Source organism: Macaca fascicularis, chromosome 1 (genome assembly GCF_037993035.2).
Source record: "Macaca fascicularis isolate 582-1 chromosome 1, T2T-MFA8v1.1".
NCBI classification, from domain to species: domain Eukaryota; kingdom Metazoa; phylum Chordata; class Mammalia; order Primates; family Cercopithecidae; genus Macaca; species Macaca fascicularis.
In genome coordinates, this window is record NC_088375.1 from 178,827,158 (window position 1) to 178,844,480 (window position 17,323).

Here is a 17,323-nt window from a genome sequence, read left to right on the forward strand (position 1 = left end):
TTGCCTATGGTAGTTCAGAAGGGCTACTTTATCCAGTCTCCTGTTCCTTGGGGCTCATCTTGAAATGACTCTCTTCAACCAGGTTTAAAGCTAGTATTGCCACATGACTCTATGGGATTACTTTCTCTTAGAACTGATGAAACATTGGTTGGGTTAAAGCATCTTTCAGGTCCTCACTGGGGTTGATAAAGTTCAGAGGAAGAATGCTCAGTCAAGACCTCCATGAAAACACATGAAGAAATTTGAAAATTCTTTCACCAAGCTCTTGTTTGGTTTATGAAGCTGCACTAGACCCTAGATGGAGTTAGTACAAAATGTTTCTTAGGGTTAACAGCTATGAATCGTAAAGGGGAAAGGTGTAGGATTGGGCAGGGAAAGCATGTGGATGTCTGTGTAGGTTTGGCACCTACTGAAGGAGTTGCAGGCAGCCCAATAAGAAGCTCCAGCAGAAAGATTGCTCACAGAAGAATCTGAGTGGAAATGGCCAGGCCCTGGTTTCTAGGCCGTGATGTTTTTGGATAGGAACTTCTGGGAGGAGTATGGCCTCAGTTGCAACAGTGCAGCAGATCAGAACTTGCAACTAGGGGTCAGCTCTGTCTTAAGGGGAGCTCTGAGGAGTGTACAACCATGGCTGCCACATGACCCAGGGTGTGGAGGACATGCCATGATCATTCTGATGCTGGTTTGTTAACAAATGAGTGTTAAATTGAGCAAAGCAACCAGATGACAGGATTTCTTGGCACAGGTCTAGAACGACCAAAGAAACTTCTAAACTGAATGTTAGAGTTTATCCCCAACAAAGCCAACCTGAGGGAGGAGGATCATTTAATCGAAAACTGTTCATGTTATCCTTCATTGGACTGAAAGGGCTAAGCTTTTATAAAGTCCTTGGCTCAGTCTATAGAAGCAGGCTGACTCTGAAAGGGTTTGACCTCAGGTGGAATAGTTCTCTGAAGCTGAGTTGGACCCTAAAGGAGCTGACAGCTGAAGTCTGTCTTCTATTCTCTCTAGCAGGAAGAAAGCCTCTTTGAGGGAGGGGATCTGGACAGTGCATTTTTGTGTCTGGCACAGCCAGTTTCTTATCCATAGGTAAGACCAAGTTACTCTGTTCTTTGGGGCTGCTTAGGGAAAGATACCCTAGGCATCCTACCAATGGCCCAGAATAATACAACCTATATCTATCCCCAGCCTCATGGCATCCGGGGAGAGTTAGTGCTAAGGCATTAAAGTAGTTAGGCCTCAACTACACCACAAGGCAGCCATAACTTGGCAAAAGTATACCCTGTGTAATATTGTGACTGACTAGTATAAGTGGTTGTCTACTGTGTGTAGTGATGTTAAAAGGAGAATGCCCAAAGTTGGAATATTATACCCAAAGCTGGGCATTAGAAATCATTGGAATTAGAGTATCAGCCCTCAAGTTTGGGTGCATGGGATATAGACTCTTGGCATGTATATAGGATGACTGAATTTTGTGGGTGTGTTTAGCTACAGATAATGAAGCTACTCAGAGTATAGTTATTGGGGGGACATACTGAGGCTTCAGCCTCCTCAGGACTAAATACTCTCAATTCTATACTTGACCCTACTCTTCATTCTAGAGTATCAGTTAAAAACTAAAGACTCTTGGCTATAATAAGCCTCTTATCAGCAATGGCCACAGAAAAGCATGCTTTGCGATCACTAGTTCTGATTTCAGTAAAAAATTTGATGTTGAACCATGATCCTCATATTGGAAGGATGTACAAGTGGGTAACAACCAGAAGACATAAGATTGGTCATTAAGTCTCCAAATCCTGTTTGATAATTTGTAGACCAGTGAACAGGTAGTAGCCAATCTCTATACAGTATTCAAATATTTTCTGCCCTTTATGGGCTCTTTTCTACATGCCATAATTTTTTCTAATTGCCAGGTCCTGTTGTGTAAGATAGCCAACTAATGGGGCCTACTATATTTCAGACACCACTGTAGGCTCTGATGATACTTGATTAATGCAAGAGAAATATTCTTGCTGTCAAGAGACATATTCTAATATAGCATGAATGTAAGCAAATTCACTAGTCTATGTGAAAATGATCATCCTATAAAAATTGACCAAAATAAAGGGGTCTCAGGTGTGCCAAGGGTAGAAGGATATAATTCTTAATGAGTGGTCAGGGTTGAAATCACCAAAAGTTGAGTGAGCAAAAATTTAGAGGTGAAGGACTAAGCACATAACAGGAGGAGGCAGCCATGAGCCAGATTCTGCTGCGGACTTCCTGAGGGGCATGTGGAGCAACTCTACCAAATTCCCAAAAGATGGGAGGCAAGAGGACTTAGCCATCAGTTTGTCTATTAGCTGAGATTTGTCTCCACCTGTTAAATCTTCAGTGTAGTATAGAAACAGAATTTTTAGGAGTTTGGAATTTGGTTTTTCTGACCCAAGCTTTCTAATTTATTTACTAGACAAAAGGAACGCCTGTCATCCTTCCATTTGAGAAATTTAGCCACCGTGAGGCTGGTGCCCAAAGGGAACATGCTGGTTGATTATTCCTTTGGCTATTGACTCAATTAGATAATCCTTCAGATCTGACTTCTGAGGCACACTAGCAAACAGATGCTTTTCTACTTAAGCGTAATAAACGTGCAGACAAGGATGCAAATACTCAGTTGACTGAATTATCAAGTGCTGCTTCTCTTTTCTGCAGTGATTTCTGGAGGCCTATGATCTTTTGAGATGGAGACAAGCCTCCTGCTTCCCCACTTTGACTTTGTACCTTCCTCTTTGGCTCATCGAGTCTGTTTTGCTTTACCTGGCTAGAGCAGCTGGCCATGCTGGCCAGATATTCATGAACATAAATTATGGCATTCCATCGTATCTCTGAACTAGAGATCCCCACACTCCGGACAAAAGTACTGGAGGAACTTCTTTCCTGTTCTGACTTGATGAGATCTGTGTCCATGCCAAGAATTAAGGGTTGGTGGGGATCAGATCATCCTGGGGATCAGCACACTTGGATAGCTGACTGTGTGCTTCCTCACCCCCACACCCTGTTCCACCCCTCACTTTAAGTCCAGGTATTTTCTTAAGACAGAAGCTTCTACGTCTCAAGTTTCCATTTTACTAAAGTTTTACTCTTTGAATTTATCATGTATGGTATAAGGTTGTACTAACTTTCTGATACCAGCCAATTATGCAAGAACCAATGTTAAAATAAGACTTTCTACCTGAAACAGAAGCCTACTGGGGCTGCCAGGCTTCACACTTGACATGACAGTGCTTCATTTGAGTATGAACATATGAGAAGAGCCAGAGTGTTTCTCTGGGCCTATTAGAGTCTGATTTGAGTGTTGAACCTGCCTCAGCCCCTGCCTGGGGTGGAGTGAGCTGGGTCACACCAAGTCAAGCTGAGGACAAGCTGAGGCAGTTGGTACTGAAATATCATGGCAATGACCAGGTTCTTTTTGAGCAAGGGACTGGGAGGGCTCAGAAGGCAGGGAGGCCTAAGAATCTGGGAGGCATGTGAATTCCTACCATGTAATGACCAAAAGGGTTTTGCATCAAGCTTCTAATAAAGTACCATATCCTCATATGTTCCTGAAATGGTATAGAAATTCATCTGATATATACAGGTTCCTTTTGGTCATAAACCTTAGAATTAGTGAGTACTAAATTCTCTCTAATATTATAGAATTGAAGCTGCAAGTTCTAAGGGTCATGGCAATTCCAGGCTTTTAGTGTAAAATCTGAGCATGCTGGTATACCAATGTTGGAAGAAAAAGTGTATCTTCAGTCAAACCCAGATAGAACATGAGATCAGCTAGGTGATCTTGGAATCATTTCTGGCTGGGTCTGGTAGAGAAAAAGACATGCCCTCCAATATGCTTTGTCATTCTGTACTCATACCTGGCAGGAACCTGGAAGAGAAGTCTGCCTCCTGGAGGTCATCTCTCCTATCTTCATCTGCTACTGCCAACGTAGAAGATTATATTCTAGGAATCTAGGACAAACTCCTACGTATTTGACTTTGCTACTCTTAGTTTACCAATGTCAGCCTAGGTCCTTCTCAAAAGACACCAAAATAGAATTGGGCATATTAGAAAATGGCCCTTAAAGGATAATGAAGGTAGTAGAAGGTGGGAGAACCTTCAGAATGGCCATGCAGGCTTATACCTATTAGGAGGAGAGGGAGAAGGCAGAAGAATTGAGTAGAAGGAGCCTCTGAGGTACAGCTCAGACTCGCACAGGCCATTGTGGAGCCCTAGAGCAGAATTCTGTATGGGGCAGGCCTAAGGCTTATACTGGGAGCAACCTGGGAAGAATGCGGGCTTGACATGAACATGGAAGTAGATCCTGAAGGGTATAGAAGCTGGAGGCCATCTACACACCTCCATGGGTGACACAATCAGTATTGAAATGGATATGGCCGGGCACGGTGGCTCACGCCTCTAATCCCAGCACTTTGGGAGGTCGAGGTGTGGGAGGATCACCTGAGGTCAGGAATTCAAGATCACCCTGGCCAATGTGGTGAAACCCCGTCTCTGCTAAAAATACAAAAATTAGCTGGGCATGATGGGTGGGTGCCTTGTAATCCCAGCTACTCGGAGGCTGAGGTGGAAGAATCACTTGAACCCAGGAGGCCGAGGTTGCAGTGAGCCAAGACTGCGCCACTGCACTCCAGCCTGGGTGACAGAGCAAGACTCTGTCTCAAAATAAATAAATACATAAATACATAAGAAATGAATTGATAATTGTTTATTTGGTTTTAAACCAAGAAAAGAACAAATAGGTTTCATTTCATGGACCAATGGTAGATGCCACTTAGAACAACATTGGGATCTCAATATATTCTATGAATCAAGAGTGTTGGGTTGAGTTATCAACACACATTCTCAAATTCAGGATCAGTGCTTTGCAAATCCATGATTTGCTTTGCCTGTTCTGGAGGCTTTCTATCTCAAGCTGTGTCCCTCAAATTAATGAAGCGAATTAGACTTGCAAAGCAGTTTCAACTCTTATCTGAACACTGTTACACTGTTATTAGGTAATCACTTAGATTTTATGTTGACTCTTTCTTGCCATATCTTAGAACTGGCTACACAAATTTCATGTAGAAATGTAAATTTTAACATTTTAACTGCATAGCACAGTAGCAGAATATACAAAGAACATTAGTACTCATGCTTAGTTTTCACTGAATTTTATACTGGCCAAATCTGATCATTTGAATTTGATGTTCTTTATCTTAATATGTTATACTTACACATAATGTTATATATTCAAAAAAATCCAAATTCTCTTTACAATAGACATTGTATGCATCTATTTTTACATGGTTAGGTTATATGGTATACCTGATAAGTTATCTTCATTTAAGCCCATCCTAATTATAATATCTGACTGAATGGCACTTAATACCTATAAGCTCAAGTTCATCAGTGTGACTGCTGGAAATTCATAGTATTAAGAATAATATCCACATTGATAAGGCTATTTATAAGCAATACATTCAATGTGTTAGCAATTTTTGAAGAACTTATCAATTACATGAACTCTATATTTCCACTTCTGAAAACTTAGATTTGGCAGAGTATAGGGTTGGGAAAGGGTCAAACCCTTTCTAGAGTTAGCAGATATGTTTTATATTCTGGTCTCCCTGCAGATTATAAGCCTCTACTATATTAAAGAAATGAAATTGTTTTAACTAATTTCTGAGCATTCCAAAATATCCAGGATGGCTTTAAGAAAAAGGAAGACCTTGACTTAGGCGCAAGTTCCATGGTTTCTCATCTTGTCCCTTTAGCAGCAAAGTTCTATTCTGGATAGAGGGACATATACTAGCTCCATTCAAATGCAGACTGTTGGATAGCTGGAATTTTGGCAAGATGCAATACATCCTAGGTAATTTAGATGCATAGGGTCTTAAGAGATCATGGAACCTTAGTGGTACCAGACCACAATCCTAATACAGTCATATTAGCCTATGGAATAAAAGATATTATAGTGAAGACCAAATAGAATATTCTAAAGCTCACCCCTCTAATGGTTAAGACAGAAAATAAAATATACCCTGAAAGGAAATGACATTACTGTCACAATTAAAAATTCCACTATTTTATCACATCTCCATTAAATCAGTCTGACCACTACAAAAGTCAGGATCCTGGAAAGATACAGGAGAAATGAAGTAGACAACTATAATCTCAAGAAGTATGAGGTATCTTCTATACAGGTTTATACAGCCTCAGGGAGACATTAGCATACATATATAGTCCCAGGGTTATCTCCACTACTATATCTGTAGTCAAAATGTTGTCTGAAGGGACCTGGTATACCTGGATACTGCAGAATATCACGTTAGTTATCTTTATCAATGATATCATAAAATTGGCCCAGATAAACAAGTGGGAAATCTGTCATAGGAACTCCAGAGGGTGAGAATTAAAACCTATGAAGACTCATGGGTCTGTCACTTCACTGAAGTTTTTAGTTCAGGAATTGTGGGGTATATGAGGACATACCCCCAGAATAAAGGACATCCTTGCCATGAAGAAAGAATTGAAGGCTGACATTGACCCTTCAGGATCTGAAGGCAGCATATGCTACCCTTGAGAATAACGTTCTGACCTACATATCGGATGACACAAGAGGCTGCCAGCTTTGAATGATAGAATTGGAAAGGGCCCTGCTGCTTGGACCATACAACCTGGAAGATCCTATGGCATTAGAAGTGTCAATGATGGCAGAAAAAGGTCACGTAGAGTTTATGGCATGTTCTAATAAAAATCCAACATAGATCTGTGTTACAGCAAGGGTATGCCTTCCATAGCGGAGAACTATATACTAATAAAAAAAATAGCTCCTGGTATGCTATTAGACCTACTAGAGATGGAGCATCTTATACTGAATGCCGAGGGACCCCTAGAACTGCCCATCCTGCATGGGTTTCTATCAGACTTCACCAAGTCATAAATTCAAGTAGGCCCAGCAGTAATCCATCAAAAAATGGAACACGTGGTTGAACACAAGCAAACCATAGTACACAATTACTTGGCTCAGACCACCATGTCATTCACAAACGTTCTACTGATAGCACTCACTCCACTCACACCTATGGACATGGTAGAGGATTTCTTATGATCAACTGACAGAAGTAAAAAAAAGTTTATCTCCATATGGGTCATCCCACATGGAGGTATAAGCAAGAAAGGACTGCTACTATACTACAGCTCAACTCGTAACTTGAGAGAAAAATCATCCCAATGAGCAGATCATTGAGCACATGTAGACATGCTTAGTGGGGAAAAATATGTAACTTACAACATACACAGAACCATGGACAGTAGTGACTTGGCTAGCTGGTGAGGGACCTAAAAGAACAAGTATTGAAAGATAAATGTGAAGAAGGTCTGGGGAAGAGGCATATGGACATATAAGAGTTGATACTACAAAGACTTTCCTATTACATATTAATAACCACTATAGAACGTCTTCCACAGAAAAAATCTACAATAAAGTAGACAGAATGGCTCTTTCACTTGACATCAATGCTTTCACAGTAAGTGTGTGAGTGGAATAGCTACAGTGACAGAAGTTAAGTCTATACATGGGCCCCAAACCATCGGCTCCCATTCACCAAAGCTGTTCTAATGACTAGTGCCACAAAATACGCAAATTGCTAGCAACTAAAACAAATTCTGAACCTGTGAATATGGCACCACCTGTAGAGACCTACTTGTCATTTGGCAGTTTGTTTTATAGGAATAGACACTCCAGGTAAGTGTACCTTTCCTGCCAGCAGGGTCTTGACTATTGCTACCTATCTAAGGCCCATAGAATGTTGGTCCAGTGACAAAATAATGGAACAAGGGATTCACATTACAGCAAACTAGGCTGGCCATGAGCACATGACCATGGGGCTTACTGGTACTATCCCATATGGAATACCCAAAGCTCCAGGCCAGACAAAATGATATCATAGCCTGTTAAAAGTACAGTCAAGATCACAGCTTAAAAATGATCATCCTGGGAGGATTCTTTATTTTATAATAGAATATAACCTAAATTGATAAGCATATAATGGTTCTGTATCACCAATAGCAAAAATACATAACCATATAATGGTTCTATGTCACCAAGAGCAAGATTACATGGAGGCTAGGAATGGAAGAGTGGCTCTACTTCTGTCATTTCCTGTGACCAACTTTGGTAACCTGTCTCCAGTCTGAAACCCTGTGGCCTTGGTTCAGAGGCTCTTGTTACTAGAAGGCCAATCCTTTCATTAGGGGACACAGTAAGAATCTCACTGTATGTATCTCAAGCAATGACTGTCATCTAGTCACTTCAGGTACCCTTGTGCTTTGAGTCTACTTTGGGACATGCCTTCAATGCTCTGCCAAGCAGTTTACAACTCTACCTTAGCCTCAGCTCCTGCTCATGCAGAGCCTCAAGGCTAGTTGGAAATTCAGAACTTTTCAGGTCCTCTCTGAGAATGCATGCAACTCTTAGTGTGTGCACAGTTCTAAACATGTGTGTCACCTTCTAGATTCTCAGGAATATGTTGGAGCTTTCTTAAACTCTTCATGAGCATGTCATTTCCCAACTCCTTAAGTTTGGCCAGCTTCTTGATTACCCCAACTGTTATCACTGCTACAAATGTTAAATGATATTTTTGATAAATGCCCTAGAGAAAAAGCTGTTTGCAAAGATTAAGCTAAGTCAGGTTCAATAAAGACAAGCCCTGTGACTGAAGACTTCCAGGAAATTGCCAGATAGCTCAAATAATTGTAGTCTAGAAACTGGGCTCTTTGGGAAGAAACCAATCCCATTTTGCCCCTTCAGTGCTAGGCTATTTTTCATGGCAACCATGATTATGAAGCTCTTGGTTTACTAGACTACCCTGGATCTGGGGGAAGGAAATGGAAACAGGACATGTCAAAGCATGAGTCTGCTGTTCTTATAAGATCCAGCTGTTTTTCTTAATACTTTTCAGATTCTTGCTGGTTTTCTTAAACACTCCTCATTGTTGCAGACTTTGATTTCCAGATTTCTTAGTTGATCTTGATTTCTGGAGTTCTTAGAGTTGATCTTGACAATTTTTTGCTAGTATTATTACTTTTGATGAGTACTGGATTTTTCACAGGTCCTTACTCTGCCATTCTGGAAGCATTATGCCAATGAAAGAAACTTTTAAAGACTTAAACAAATGGAGAGAGATACCATGTTTATTCATCAAAAGACTCAACATTAAGTTCTCAGTTCTCCCCAAAGTGACCTATGAATTCTATGCAATCTCAGTCCTACTCCTCCAGGCTCTTTAAGTAAAAATAAATATGCTTATTTAAACATGGAAATTCAAAGGACCTAAAATATCCAACACAATCTTAAAAATTGGACTCAACTGAGTTCAAGTCTTACAAATCTGCTGTGATCAGGATAGTGTGGCACTGACATAAGAATAAACAGGCATTGGTCTGCACTTAATGGTAACTATCTTTGTCAAAAAAAATCTTTATAGTAAATGGTGCTAGAATCATCAGACATCTACTTAGGAAAAATAAACTTCAACCCCCACCCCAAGTCACATAGTACAGAAAACTTAGTTTCAGATGGATTATACAACTAAACTTAAAATTACAATGCATTTAGAAAACCTAAGATCTTTACACTTGGAGACAGGAAGGGTTTTTTAAAGAGGATAACAGGATGAAATCCATAAAAATACAACACATCAAAATTGGACATTCTCACCAAAAAAGATCGTTAAGAAAATAGTCATGGTATAAATTGGGAGAAAATATTTACAAAACATATGTCTGACAAAGAACTCATATCCAGAACACCTAAAGATTTCCCAAATTTAACAATAAAAAGACAGCTCAAACTCAGCAAAATATTTGAATGGAGACTTCTCAAAGACAGCCACAGAAATAGCCAGTGAAGAAGTTATCTCAACATGGCAGAAGAGAAGGTTTCCAACTTATTTCCCCACCAACAGATGCGCCAAATAAACATCCATTCACAGATCCAGGCCCTCTGAAAGAGTCAGAAACAAGTTGAAGCTGGCTGAGCACACTGGCTCACGCCTGTAATCCCAGCATTTCGGGAGGCAGAAGCAGGCGGATCACTTGAGGTCAGGAGTTCAAGACCAGCCTGGACAACATGGTGAAACCCTGTCTCCACTAAAAATACAAAAATTAGCCAAACATGGTGGCATGTGCCTGTAATCCCAGGTACTCGGGATGCTGAGGCAGGAAAATCACTTGAGCCTGGGAGGCGAGGTTTACAGTGAGCCAAGTCTGCACCATTGCACTCCACCCTGGGCAACAGGGCGAGGCTCTATCTTTAAAGAAAAAATATTTCTATGTACTAGTCAACTGAGAAAGTATTCACATCAAATGAGTAGAAAATATGGCACACTCAGATGTGGACCCTGTGCCAGGGAGTGTGCCCATGCAATCACAAGAATTCCCAACACCCAACTTCTCCCTTAGGAGGGTTTGGAACACATTTATAATGCTCTAAGGCTTCCACAGTTTGCCTCTTCTCTCACCAACCCTGAGAGTAAAGGGGATTGGGCATACATGAGTCTGTCTAGATCATAGAGAGTGGTAGTCTTATGCAGGTGTGCAAACACTCCCAGTGGCTTCATCCCTCGGGATAAGAGTAGAGAAGGGGCTAAAACTCAAAGGTCTGTTTCTTTCTGGAAGAAACTTGCCAGCATGCTCTGCCAACTGCTACTGTTGGCAGCTGAGTCTGCATCAGAGAATTAATAGATTCAATAAATTGTAGGCTTCTGGCAGACTGAGCAGGACCTCAGTACTACTTGAGCTATCTCCCCAAGTTCACCCACATGATAACTCAGTTTACTAACTCCTCCTGGCAGGAGCTTGTCCACACATCAAGAACCCCAAATTTTACAGCTCTTACACCCAAAGGACTATATCTTAAACCTCTAAGCTCTGGAAGTAGAAAAGACTAGGAATGTGTGCAAGTCTCCCTACATCACCCAAGTGGTGGTTTTAAATGGGTGCACAAGCACTCCCAGCAGCAGTACAGAGAAGGGGCTAAAACAGTTTCATGCTTCTCCCCAGAAGGGATTGACAGTGCACTCTTCCAGTGGTAACTTGACTGCCTGGCTTCTCATTAACTTGCATTAAGTCACTAAATGTGCAGACAAAAAATAGACCTGGTATCCTGAACAGGAGCTCAGCATTTGTTGAGCCTTCTCTAGTTTGTCCCAGTGATAAATTCAGGTCTTCTCATCCTTCCTGGAAAGAGCATATATGCACTGAGTGCCACAACTTCCATAACTTTCATGAAAGGGGACTGCTTTAACAACCCAGCTCTGGAAGCTGATGGGGCTCTGTATTTCCAAGTCTTCCTAAACTGCAGAAAACAAAGATGGACATAAAGTGAGCCCACTTCCAGTGGCTATCTCCTCAAGATCAGAGGGACAAGTCTGAATGTGAGTACAGGCATTTGCCACCTATTCTCTCCTCAACTTAGTGCAGAGACAGGAGGTAAACATCTGGTTCCAGCTTCATGAGTATAGAAGGAACTAGAACATCTAATACCCCAATCTTTTCAGCTACAGCTAGATGGTCTGGCTTCTAATCTGTCTCTTCTGACAGGACATATGGCACATCCTGATCTCCCGGAGGCCACAGAAAAACAGTCTGGATAAACACTAAGATTTGCAAGGCAACTTAAAACCTCTGGCAAGGTTAATTAGTGAGAGTCTTCTCAATAAGGCCACTCTGACAATATTTGGATAAGCAGTTATCTAAAAGAGAACATACGGTAAATGCTTCAGGACATTGGTCTGGGCAGTGACATTTTGGATGTGACCCCAAAAGCACAGGCAACAAAAGCAAAAATAGAATATGGGATTGCAAAATATTAAAGCTTCTACACAGAAAGACAACGAAGGAACAATCTACTGATCAGAAAAGACTACTTGCAAATTATAGGATAAGGGGCTAATATCCAAAACATTAACCTGAAACTATGCAATAACAAAATAACCCTATTTAAAAATGGGCAAATAATCTGAATAGACACTTCTCAAAAGACATACAAATGGTGATATGTGAAAAGATGCTCAACATCCTTAATCCAGGAAATGCAAATTAAAACCAGGAGATCACCTCATGCCTGTTAAAATGGCTGTCATCAAAAAGAAAGTGGCTAGGGTGTGGAGAAAAAGGATCCCTCATACACTGGAAATGTAAACTAACATAGCCATTTTGGAAAACAGTATGGCAGTTCCTGAAACTAAAAATAGAATTACCATATGATCTAGCAGTCCTGATTTGGAATATATCCAAAGGAATTGATCAGTATGTCAAAGATCTGCACTCCCGTATCCACTGCCACATGATTCACAATAGCCAATGTACGGAAACAGCCAAAGTGCCTATCAATGGGTGAATGGCCAAATAGTGGTATATATACACTACAATACCACTCAGTCTTTAAAAAGAGAATTGTCATTTACAACAGCATGGATAAACATAAAGGACATTGTGCTAAGTGAAAAAAGCCAGGCACAGAAAGACAAATACCACATGATCTCATTTATGTGAAATCTGAAGGTCAAACTTGTAGAAATAGAGTATAGAATAGTGGTTGAGGGGCTGAGCAGGGGGTGGTAGAGAGATGGAAGATGGTGGTCAAAGGGTACAAAGTTTGTTAGAAGGAAGAAGTTCTGGTGATCTATTGCACAGCATAATGACTACAGTTACTAATATATTTCAAAACTCTAAAAGAATAGATTTTAAATGTTCTCATCAAAGAAATGTGTGTGGTGATAATTAGCCTGATTATAGGCCATTATAGTATATTATGTATTTAGCCCATAAACACAATTATTTGTCAACTGAAAACACTCTTAAAAAAGCTAATGAGCACACAAATGCTCAACTATTAGTCACGATAGAAATATAAATAACTGAATTCTAGGTTATAGGACTATACCCCTTTCAAAATTCACGTGGCAAGTTTTATTTCATGATGTATCTTAACTAATACTATACAAATGTGAAATTCTTACGTGGTTCAGAGGTAAAATGTCTGATTCTAAAATTAGGAAGTGCATTTTTAAAATGTTGAATTAAGTGAACAAATACTTATTGTAGAATTTAGGTTATAGACACATACTACTTGCTGTATCATTTACCTTTTCTGTATATCAATTTCATAATAAAATGTTGGAAAAATAAGTACAAATAGAGGCTAGATTTGTTTGTGCAGGTTTGGATCATAATCCTGAAAGACAAAACCCCAAATGTTAGAACCTTGAAGGATCAAAATCCCACCAAAGTTACTAAAATTCAAATACATTATTTTTAAATGTCACCATTAATTTTTAGTTTGCTATGCTATATTTCATCTTTGCATCATTTCCAATACTAAAGGAATAAATTTTATACTTCTAGAGTTCTAATTTATATATCTTTGCAAGTTTGACTCCATGAAAGTTATCACAACATTAGCTGTGTAATTAGCATGTATAAACATTGAAACTTAATAAATGAAGAGATGTCCTTTGTACATCTACATTTGTGAAAGATAAAATTTCTCGACCTCTGCTCCAAAAGTGACTGCATATGAAGTTGTGACCCATTGTGGGTTTTCATTTATCTCATCAGAAAACTTGAATTATCTGCCATGGTATTTCAGATTACCAAAATTTATAAACTCAGATGCACCCAATTGTAAGTGATACGCACTTATATATTTCACTTTGACCTATTTCTTTATGAACATGATTCCTCTGCTCACAATTGTTATACCCAGGCAACTGTCACTAGTACAACTGAGTGTTCATGCTTGTGAAAAATGTATGTTATTGCCTGTTTTGTGTAAAGTGGCCTCTGAAGTATTGTTGTGGTTTTGTTTCTCGAATCCTCCTTCATAAATGTAAATCTCTTTAAATTTGTCATTTTTTTTCCGGAATTTGATATTTTGATCTGTCAGGATTATGACTTTCAAAATTTTAGACTTTAGGGACTTTGAGCTTTCAAGATTTCAACATTCATGACTATGGTATTTGGGACTGTTTTTATGGGGGGGGTGGGGGCTGCAGGGGGCGGGTAGTGGATTTTTGTGTGGCCACAACTGGTATTTGACTTGTTTTCTACCCATTTCCTGTTTCCCTTGGAAATCAAAGTCTTACTCGATCTATGTGCCACTTCAGATCAGCCCCCACCTGCCTGCCCTATGACCCCTGATTTTTGCCCCAGGCTGCTGCAGCCCCAGTGACAACTTCACCTATCTGAGTAAAAGCCTGCTTTCTATTACAGTTGGCTGTCTCTCCTTCCCCCAGCAAAGACTGACAGTCTCCATCTCCCTTCCTGTCTGGGGGTATCGAGAAGCTCCACTGCCCAGATCTGACTAGATTGCAACCACAGAGGATTTGGCTTCCCTAGTGTTCTAACAGCAGAGCCAGATTATCCAAACCTGGAAGTGTGGAAAAGCTCACACCCCCACGAGTCCCACTTTGAAGAGTTGTAGGAAAGAAATAGAAGCATTCCATCCTTCATCAGATTTAGGGGGTCCATGTGCCTTTCTCAAGGCCCCGCCTGTGACTAAGCAATTGGCTGTAGAGTTTTCTTGAGCTGTGGCCAGCTCAGTAATACCCCACATTTTATGTGCTTTTCCTCCTTTCCACTTCTACCCTTCATTCTTGCTTGGGATTGCACCTCCAATGTGTGAGCTTATGTTCCTTAGAAGATGGAGCTTGAGGCAGATCAAACGCTGTTTTGCTTGTTCTGCAGACATGTTTTTGTTTACTTCTCTAGTGCTCTCTGAACTATACAGAGTAGTTCCACACAACTGTACTGGAGAATCTAAATAACCAACAAAAGGGAAATTGTTAAGTTATGGCAAAAGTGTGATACAATCATCCAACAAAACTACTTAATATTCAGAACATATAGAATTTGACAGCATTTTTATTAAACATATTTACATGTTAAAAAGAGAAATTAGCTTTAAAATCAATGAAGAGACAAAAATAACAATATTCATTGAAGCATATGTGATAGTCAATAGCTGGAAACCACCCAAAAGTTTAAAAGACTCTTAAATCTTGTGTCATAAAATTAGGTTTGCCAGATGAAATAGAGGATGTCCATCTTAATTTTAGGTAAACATCTTGTAATATAATTATGTTGCAAATAGCACATAGGACACTTACACCAAAAGTTACCTAAAATTCAAATTTAACCTGGTGTCCTAAATTATTTGCTATATCTGTTAACCCAATGTAATAGAATACCACATAACAATCAAAATGAACTATAGCCACATGGAGCAATGTGAATAAATTAAGCAATATTGAGCGAAGATGTGACTCTCCTTACACAAAACTGGAACCTCGGGCAAAACTAAACAGTTTAGAAATCTTCAGAATAATGGTTACAAGGTGAAGGAAGGAGACGGTGTAGTGATCTATGGGGGGAGTATGAGTACCTTCTAGGTAATATCTTTTAAGCTATTAGGGAGATGTGGTTACACAAAGATTTTCACTTTGCTTTAATTCACTGAGCTGTAACGTAATGCATTTTATGCTTTTCTACATACATAACTTAGTACAGTGTCTTAAGATTAATAGTAGTTACTTGGATTGGGTTTTCTTTGCATTTTTCTTTATTTTTTAACTTTGAATCTCAGACTTGGATTACTACTTATCAAAACATTGAAGCAATATTATATGTAATGATGCAACTTTATCTTTGGATGGACAAAAAACATTCTGCCACAAAGTTTGACCATAGACTCTCTCAATTGAAAGAGAACTCTTCAAATATTTTAAGATGAGTTTATTTTGTTTTCCTCCTGCCTCTTCACCATTCCTCAATTTGGAGTACTCAAGGGAAAGAAAATACGATGTTGTCCTAGTGGGCTACAAAAGTTTCTGAGATATCACTAATCCCTTTGAACACTTGTCAAAAACAGATTTAGAAATATTAAACAACCTGTCTCAACATAGGTTCAGAGCCTGGAAACTTGGCAAAACCAAGACTGAATCCAGACCTGACTACAGTCAATATTGGGCAAGACATTACAGCTCCCTGAGCTTGAATTCTCACTTCAAAATCACTGAAGCTTCAACGTAAGGAGTAGCATGCATAGCCTAGTGCCTGGCACAGAGCAGGCCTTTAAGTATTGACATGATAACCCCACAATTGCTTTGAAGGTCTCCAATGGAGGGTTCTTCCTTCAGCCGCGAACTTCTCATGGACCTAGGTTTGCCTTTCTTCCTCCTACTGTCAGCAGACCTCAGATTGATCTACTCGCGATTTCTTCCTTGATTTTTAGCTATAAAATACTCCATGAAAATCGGAGGCTGATGAAATTATGTAAGTTAAGATGTTTTCTTCCCAAGCCCTCTGATTCATTCCCAGAACAATCATCTGAGAAGAATACCTTGCCAGATAAACCAGCATATTTGTAAATCTTGAGCAATGACTGTGAAACCACCTAAACTACAGGATGCTTATGTTTTAGTAAAGCAAAATATCTGCTCTGCCTGCACCTAATTAAAAGGGCTGATTTCATTATAACACTGTGTCACTTGGCTACCCTTCATGGTCTGTCTTTATGAATATGCTCGGGAGAAAGACATGAGAAATGTGCTTTATCACATTTCTCTAACTCCCAGGAAACAGTAAAATGACAGAAACAGCAGTCTAAGATATTGGAGATAATTGCTGCTCAATTCTGGATTTGGTTAGTGAGCACTGTACAGAAGGCAAATGACAAGACCTCTTTTACAGCACAAACTGTCACTGTATGTATTGGGTATGTGTCGTCTGTGTGTATTTTTGCAAATTACATTTTTCAGTGTAAGCAGTAATCCTGCCAAACAATTACAGTGTTTACAGAATCTGATGTAATCCATCTGTTGAAAAGGCTCTTCTGTGTTTAGGCTGATAAAATATAAAACAGTTGGTGAAGACTTAACAAAATCCATAGATCTTTATTCTGCAGGAATGTTATGTTCTTGTATGCCATACAATTGAAATTCATGGTGAAAAGCTTCCAGAATCCTGTTAGACTCTGACAAGGTCTGTGAGATAGAGTGGCCAGCACTCATGAGGTCTAACTGCCTTCCTGAATACATTACCTTCTCATTAGCAACTGAATACCAAGGCATGGTTAGGTGCACTTGAAATACAAAGTAGAGTTGACTCTTCAACAATATGGTCTTTGTACAGGTCCACTTATATGCAGATTTTTCAACCAAGCAAAAACTGAAAACATAGTATTCTCAATATTTAGAATCTGCATATGTGGAAGGCTGACTTTTTGTGTACGTGGGTTCTGAAGGGCCA